The following is a 6,004-nucleotide window of genomic DNA, read 5'->3' as shown; positions in this document are numbered from 1 at the left end:
TACAGATACTCACATTATGAGGTACTGGGGGTCGACATATGAATTTGGGGGAGACACAATTCAGCCAGTAACAACCCTCTAAATGAATAAACATGAAGTTCATAAACAAGACAGTTGAGGCCTCCCTTGATTAAATTTTCCCCTACTTTCAGGTGCAAAAATGATTATATATAATTTTGATGAAGAAGGTTCCCACTTTCTCTTAATTTGTTTTTAGAGGATTTTGAAATATACAATTATAAGTCATTTATGAAAGTTATTATTCACATTTAGCTTGTTTATCCTCTGCTCTATCAGATTATGGGAAGTCTTCAATTTTAATTTCATCCTTTGCTGTAAGTAAATCTTAATTTCTTCTTGATATTTCCTCTTTCCAGTTTTCCCATTCTCTTTTCTGTCTGAATATTAAGTGTTTTAAACTTGTCTGCCTATTTCTTCTTTTTTTATTAGATCTCACTTTTGCAGAAGTTAATGTAGTTCACTAACTTGGTGTCTCTGGAACTCCTCTTTTTCTGCCCCTTCAGCAGAATTGACCTTGCTTTAAGGTATCTCTTCAATGAGTGTAGGGGGGTTAGTGGGTGAGGGAGGGGACTTCAGTCTTTGCACAAAGGGGCAGCAGGAAGAACCCTACCATCTGTGCTCAACTTTCTTGGCTGTTTTCATTTATGTTTGTATCTTAAGCAGTATGTAACAAGACATTTTATTTTATTTCAGTCAAATAATCTCTTCACATATGTATTGGTTACTGATATATTTGGACTCATTTCTAATATTTTGGTTTTGCTTCGCATACTCTTGATTTTTTCTTGTCTTTTCTAGTCTGTCTTTTGTTGCATTGATAAAATTTTCTTTTTTTCTCTGTCAATATAAAAAATGTAGTGTCTTTCTGTTCTTATGAAAAGTATCCTTACATTATATATGTGTGTGTGTGTGTGTGTGTGTGTGTATGTACATATCTTATGCCCAAAGTTATTCTCTAACATTTCCCCTTGTATATACCACTCCTTCTTTTTGGTGTACTTTTTCTCTTGCTGACGCACTATCTTTAGAATTACCTCAGTAGCTGATTAGAGCAGACTACACACCAGTTATATGTCAGGACAGTAATTTCAGAGAGAGTTTATCCAATGAGTTGATAAACTACAGTTCCAATGCACATCAAGAAACATAATAAGAAATAAAACCATCCAGCATAATAATCAGAACATGAATTCACTCCGTTCTTCCTCAGAGCCTTTGTCCCAATCCTCCCTCTGCCTGGAGTGATTTTTGCCCATGGACCACATGGTTTGTCCCTTCCCTTCTTCCCAGTCTCTGCTCCCAGAGAAACGTGCGTGTGTGACTAAAGAGGAATGCTCAAAAATGTTTATTGCAGTGTGATATTTCATAGATAAAAATATCAACGTCTTAACTATTCATCAATAGGGGAAGGGTAAATGGTAGTATATGCATAATATGGGATACCGGGGAGCAGAAGGACCTTTGTGTTTTAATAAAATAGGACCTATGAGATTTATTATTGAGTTTATAAAGCAGGTTACAGAAAAGTATGAATGATACATATATTTTGTACTAAATAAAAACTATAAATAAAATGCTACATATTTTCTGTTGATTCAAATCTATACTAAAACACTTGGAAGCATAAACTCCAGGGGGGTTAAGATGAAGAAGGAATTAGGGAAATGAGTGATTAAAGGGTCAAAATTGGGAGTGATGGTCAGAGGGAATTTTAGTCTGTGTAATGTTTTAATTCATTTAATAATTCATATATTGTTCCATTTGTTAAAATTAATAAAAAGTCATAAATGCCATCATAAAGGTTTATCCATATTCCCCTCTATTCTCACCAAAAAAGAGAGAAGGAGAAAATGATCACCTTCTTCACAAGATTTTATCCAACCACCCCAAGTCTAAGTGTTTCTCTCTCGTGTGAGATCAGACAGCTTTTAGATCTCACTCTTCTTAGGTTCCTACTCTTTGACTCTATTATAGTTATGTATATTTATAGGCTTCCCCAGTAGACTGCAAACTAGCATGTTATCCTCTTTTATATATTCTGAAGACCTGGTAAATTACCCCATTTACACTAAAATTTCAATAAATGTTTATGGATTTGTTTGGAACTAAGTAAAAGAAATCAAATAGCACAAGATGAGATTTACCAAATTATCTTAAGATATTAATTTCCATGAAATGGACTTTTAAAAATAGAAATTGGTCAGGTGCCGGCCCCATGGAGTAGTGGTTGAGTGCATGCGCTCCGCTGCTGCCGGCAGGGGTTCAGATCCTGGGCGCGCACTGACACACCGCTTGTCAGGCCATGCTGTGGCGGCGTCCCACATAAAGTGGAGGAAGATGGGCATGGATGTTAGCTCAGGACCAGTCTTCCTCAGCAAAAAGAGGAGGATTGGCACAGATGTTTGCTCAGGGCTGACCTTCCTCACAAAAAAAAAAAAAAAAGAAAAGAAACTGGTTCATTTTTAACCCGCATTTAAGCTAATCAGGCATTTTGTTTTCTCACCATCAGCATTTCCTTCGCCAGGAAACAGGAAGTGACTGTTGCTGGGGTTGTGTGACTGCTGAGTGAGTTGGTCTGAAGCGGTCTTTGTTGATGGTTTCATCCACTAGGGGGCACTCTAGGCTTTACAAAGAATGGCTTTTACTGATGATCCCAGGGTTGAGCAGTTGAGACCAGAAAGCATGTGAGGCAGTCAAATTACAGACAGCGAAGGTGGGACAGGAGGAACAATATTTGTGTAAAGTTCAGCTCAGGTTTTCAGTTCTGCCCTTCCATATAAACCTCAGACAGCTGGAGCCCATGACTATAAATCCATTGTGAGGATGCTTCTCTGAGCAGACGTATGAGGATAGGAATATTAATGGGCATTGTGAGCATGGAAGCTCACCAGACAACATCTCCATTACCTGTTTTCAATTTTTTAATTTTTATGATTAAAGTTCCCAAAATCCACGGACCTAGAAATTATTCCAGTACCCTAGATATCTTTTCATATATCTTCTCTGAGACTGAAAGGAACAAGAATAAGGAGAAGAGAAGAAGAAAAGATAAAAAAATAAGAAACATGACTAGAAGGAGGTAAGGATAAGGACAACATTGAATTTGACCAGCAATGTGTGGCCTGATTAGAATCAGCTGTGTGGGTCCGGACAGGAGAAGGGGAGAGGTGGAAATTAAATTGGAGTGGACATTACACACATATCTTATTTTTCACCAACTGAACTTTTTGAAATCATTTTCTCTGCAGATGGTGGCTATATGGCCTGTATTTCTAGAACTCTCCTGGTTTCAAGAAAATATATTCACTTCTTCAATACACAATGCATGCTGTCTGATTGTTTTCCTTTATCATAATTTTCATATAACTGGATTCTTAATTCTATGTCAAACTATGGGGTCACTCTTCCTATGCTCTTCTTAAGGACTTTATGATTCTTCAAGGCTCTACTTAACCCAGTTGAGACACTGATTCTTTTCAGAAGTATGATCCCCTCTTCCTCACACACTAACACACAAACTTCCCTTACATAAAATGCTTTAAGAAAAAAGCACCTTATAACTTCATACATTGGAAATATTGCCCCTACTTCCCTGCACTGTTTGAACTCACATTTTTTTTGTTTTGTTTTGTTTTGTGAGGAAGACTGGCTCTGAGCTAACATCCATTGCCAATTCTCCTCATTTTTTGCTGAGGAAGACTGGCTCTGAGCTATCATCTGTGCCCATCATCCTCTATTTTGTATGTGGGATGCCACCACAGCATGGCTTGATGAGCGGTGCATAGGTCCACGCCTGGGATCCAGGCCTGCAAACCCCAGCCTAAGCAGAGTGTGCGAACTTAACCAGTATGCCACTGGGCGGCCCCCTGAACCCACAATTTGAGAAAGATCACTGTGCAGTCTCACTGGGACACTATGGGTGGAGGTTCCTGGTAAGTGAATGACAGAGCTCAGATGTGATTGGTGCTCAGTGATTCTGGTGGAACATACTGACTGTAAGAACAAAATTTGCCTGGACCCAGGACTCTACACCCTCCAGACCAGGGGCAAAGGAACCTCAGCAACTGGGCAAGGAGTCATGAGGAGACAACGGGGAGCTCTGCTGGGGCTTCTGTGGGTCCAGGTTTGCTGTGAGTTGGGGCCGTCCCAGATGCAGGACTGGGGAGTGTTCCACAGTTGACAGTGGGATGGAGGGGAAGGGAGAGCTGACACAGAGCTTCTAGAGGGTCCTACATCCTCATGAGTGTTTCTTGGGCTTTTTACAGGTTTAGAAACTGCATCAGTCATTCCTCAGTGACATCATTTGTGGTTGTTTTTCTCTTTCCAAGCAGGGGTGCGAGGGGTGAATGTGGAGCAGAGTCCTTCAACCCTGAGGCTCCAGGAGGGAACCGGTTCTACTCTGAGGTGCAATTTTTCTACCACCGTGACCTCTATGCAGTGGTTCCGGCAGAATCCTGGGGGTGGCCTCATCAATCTGTTTTATATGACTTCAGGGATGAAGCAGAATGGAAGATTAAACTGCACAATGAATTCTAAGGAACTCTATAGTACACTGCACATCACAGCCTCCCAACTGGAAGACTCAGCCACCTACCTCTGTGCAGTGAGGCACAGTGCTCCCAGGTGCTCTGCAGCCTGTACCCAAACTACAGCTGGGCCTGCAGCCCCACCCCTTCCATGGCTGGGGCAAGCAAGTTGTCCCAACAGTAGCCTTTGCACAGCAATCTTGGGCAATCTGGGCTCTGCAGGGCCCCAAAAGGAGTAAACCTTGTTGATAAATTATTATAAAATAAAAGTGTATACATGGACATTGTAATAAAGCACATCAGAGAGAGATTAGAATTCTCAAAAAGTTTAGAAATTCTTGTTTTAAAAATTGCTCAAACATTGGAAACCAAATATCCTTAGGCTAAGAAATAGAAATTAAATGTAAAGATAATAGCTTCAAAGGAAAGAAGATCATTTTCATGTGAAGTTTGAACTAATTCAATGAACCAATTATTAACACAGAAAATAATTAACAATTAATTTTCCTTATATTTAAAGATGCAATGATAAGATGCATAAACAAGTGTTCGGAATTATATACAAATCATGAAGCTACTTTTACTTTCTTATACTCCCTCCACAAGTTACAGAAAATGTCAGAGAAAACGTTGAAATGGTGCTATATAAATTTACATTTAAAATTAAATTCAGACTTACAGGAAACTGATTGGTATGAAGAGTTAAATCATTTATAGAAAAATTGTTCCACCAAAGACATCAGCTCTAGATTTACTACAATTTATATTTCATATTAATTTCTCAGATGTTTATGCTGATGTTGTCACATATAAAATTCTGTTAAGAGCTCTTGTATATGGTATTTGTTTCTATATACAAGAGCATCTTCTAAAGCAAATGATTTAAAAATGATTATTCAAGCAAAATGTAACATGTTTTAAAATCTTTGAAATGGAAAAAGCAAAGCACTATAGGGGTTTAGGATACACAGATATATATGCATTTGTCAAAACTCATGTTCATTTCACTGTGTGTAAAATTTACATTAAAAAATAATTAATAAATATCAAACTCTAGATAAATATCTGCCTGCTGACGTAAAAATAAGAGCTCTTGTATAAGTTGCATTAACAGTAATATCGTTCTCAAAATTAAAAAATATCAAAAATCCTTTTGCAGTCTTGCATTTACTAACAGCAACTGACATTGCTTTCAACAATATTAATTGAAATGAGGCTACTGAAAGTATAAATTTTGATAACCTAATAAATTAATTTGCAGAAAAGCAAGGTAGAAAAATTTTATTATAGTCAAGACATCACACTATAAAGTATTATTAGTTACTGTATTATATAAAATGATGACCCCAAAATATATTTTTGCAATTTATAAATTTATGTTATTAGTTATGTATCATTATAAATCCTATTGTGTTTTATAAATAAGAAAATTTTTTTAAATAGAGCTTTATATTTTA

The sequence above is a fragment of the Diceros bicornis genome, chromosome 5, assembly GCF_020826845.1.
Source record: "Diceros bicornis minor isolate mBicDic1 chromosome 5, mDicBic1.mat.cur, whole genome shotgun sequence".
Taxonomy (NCBI): domain Eukaryota; kingdom Metazoa; phylum Chordata; class Mammalia; order Perissodactyla; family Rhinocerotidae; genus Diceros; species Diceros bicornis.
Note: the sequence above shows the minus strand (reverse complement) of the source record.